The following is a 3,142-nucleotide window of genomic DNA, read 5'->3' as shown; positions in this document are numbered from 1 at the left end:
GGACTTGTACAAAGCCTTTCCTCTAATTAAAAATAAAAATGATTACAAATTGATACTGTAATAGTATAACTTATATAACTTGCAAACCGCTTAAAGCTACTGGGTTCCGAAATATTAGAACTACATACGGTGATCTTAGTGCTTACGTCATTTATAAATTGGCGATTTCTAACAACAAATCATTCTGTTGTGAATAAAATGCAATATTTTAAAAATAAACTTCTAATATTTTTGAAACATTGGAAAATTTACATTTTTAGTGTTACATGAGCTTAAGAGAAACTAATGTAATTTCGTAATTTCCTTTCGTCTGTTTGTAAAGCCATTGCATACGTAGCTAAAATTTGGCACAGTTACGAATAATAGAATAGTTAGACAACTACAAAGTTCTAAACGAAAATGTTCTTTTCTTTAATTCTAACTCTTTTTAACGTTCTCAAAAATAATGAAGCGATTATGTGGACGGCATCATTTTTTATTTTAAATGGAGGCAATGCCAGATTTAAACAGGCCTTGACAAGTTTCGATTCACAATTTTTAAATAAATAAAATGTCTCACTTACGTATGATACAAAAATATTTTTTAATTATTTATATTTATTTTTATTAATATGAAATTATTAATATGAAAATATAGTTTTTTTTCTTATAATTTTTTACTTACCTACCTATTATGCCGCCCCAGGCACTAGCCCCGAATATGTTAGTGTATATCCAGCGTTATGTCGATTATATTTACAAATGTGCCCGACATTTGTACTACGATTACTCGAAGAGGGCTTGAATGATTTAAGCTTCTTACATTTATACTAGGTCCCCAAGTAGTCCCCAAGTATTATTTTTAATTAATGATATAATATATAAATATAACTCAGTTCAAACACTTAACAATTATTTTAAAAAATAAAACAATATCCCGTCAAAAGTATACACTACTGACTCTAGTCTAGTTAGTACACATGGTTTTTCCCGATATGGTAAGTGTTACGTCAAAAACCAGAGGCTAAACTAGGTGGCTTGGACACCTCGGAAACTACATCGGTATATTGGTCCAGATGATAATTATATATTTTCGATTGACTAAGTGTTTTTTTTAAATCGCTATTCATACGAAAGAAACGCACCGCACATACAATCTCTCTATATTAAAAATAACGGTTAAAATCCCTACAATATAATAATTTCAAAGAAACTATTAAATTTACAAATTATTCCACAGTGTTGCCATTTTTTCTATGGTTCAAAAGATTGCAATTTCACATCAATATTCAAAAAGCCATTAGTATCGCAAGAATAGCCTTAGCATTTATACGTTAAAAAAAGATTGAGAAACACTCAACCGAAAAATGTTGACTGGTTTTGCTTTATATACTTTTTTTTTGCACTATTTTGTTTTTTGTCTACGCAGTCTTCTAACTTCAATAAAAATTTGAATTAACCAATAGGATTATTCAATTAACATAATCAGCAAAAACCTAACATGCGAACTAAATTTTATTTTCAAAAAACCATATCGCTAATTTTTATTTTCAGAAAACGTTTAAAATTGTTAAGAGCCTTTATGTCGGTTGAGCCGTTTAAAGGGAGTGCCAAATATTTATAAGTAACTTAAATTCTTAAAAAAAGTTACTGATATTTGAAAAAAAAATTGTTAAAAAAATGCATGTTTTTAAAAAAAAATCATTTCAGTGTAAATTGAACGCTTATTTTAGAATGTTTCGATAAAAAAATGTATTCCTATATTGTTTTTGGGAAAAAAAGGATTGAAAACCAAGCTTCGAACTTCAAGCTATATCTACAAACCTATCTCATCTTTAACCGACCAAATACTTATGCAATTATAAAGTTTGTTTTTGATTACTGAAAAAATATATTTGTTTTATTTAAATTAAGTACATAGCAACATTGAAAATATGCAACGCCAAAATTGGCATACCGCACCGAGCGTTTGCAAAAGAACTTATAGCCTGTCGTCGCGTGCTACACTCACACATACACATAATTATTTGGTACGTAAACTACCTCTCGGTGCAGGTATAGCACGGCTAAAACGTTTTGAACTGAAGTCTTTTCGTCTTTTTTTCTTACTTATATAAAATGTTTCAACTCTAAAAGAAATATATTTCTGCTGTCAGAGATTTATTAAGTGAACGTTAATGTGAGCTAAAATTTAATTAAGATACACCTGATTTAGATAAAAAATATTTTCTTCATAATATATTGAATTGTAACAAATTTGAAATAATCGACTTACGACAGATTGGTTAAGCCTTTTCCGTTACTTTTGAAGTCGGTAATAAGGTTTAATATGAGTAAGTTAAATATTTTCTGAGAATTATGATATATAATTGCAATATTTGAATTAGACATAATTGCTATAATACTTTCAAAGGCACATAGCTAGCATATTATAACGCCAAAAATATATTATTAAACATCGGCAAAAATATTAGTGTTTTTCATAGATATTATTTTATATATTTTTAATTTGATTATTATATTTTGGTCAATTCTTGGATTTTTCGCTTAATAATGTTTCCGAACACAAGTGTCACTTTGACAGCATCATTGATATAATTTGCTCGACAGAGTTCGTCAACAATTTAAATATTTTTCCAACTTAATTCCTTTTTTGGTATTGCTTTTTTTAAAGCCTAAATTAATTAATTAATCGGTTATTAATAAACAGCTCATCCCACTTATTAAACAATTTCTTATTTTTACTCGTCTGCCTTCATATAAAATGTATGTAAATGTCTATATTGTATATAACTTTGCATGCAAATGCATGAAAAGTTAAACATAAGTTATACATATATTTTTTTAAATCGATATCACAGGCATGATGTGAGGCAGTATGGCTTAATAAATATTTTAAATTGTGAAAAAATACGTTTATTTAGTTGTATCTAGTTACATGTGATAAATGGCAGTCATATTTCTTTTTTTATATAATTATCTATTTATCTTTGTTTCTTTTTATAACATATATATATTATAGATGAGTAATATTTTTCACACATACAAAACTCAACTTTTAATCATTTATGGTATATAGTTGAGAAACACTGACTATACTTCATAATGTGTGATACGTCATCGAATTACGTCAGTATTCAGTTCATTCACAGAGGCCCTGTAA

The sequence above is a fragment of the Vanessa atalanta genome, chromosome 4 (genome assembly GCF_905147765.1).
Source record: "Vanessa atalanta chromosome 4, ilVanAtal1.2, whole genome shotgun sequence".
In the NCBI taxonomy this organism is placed as follows: Eukaryota; Metazoa; Arthropoda; class Insecta; order Lepidoptera; family Nymphalidae; genus Vanessa; species Vanessa atalanta.
Note: the sequence above shows the minus strand (reverse complement) of the source record.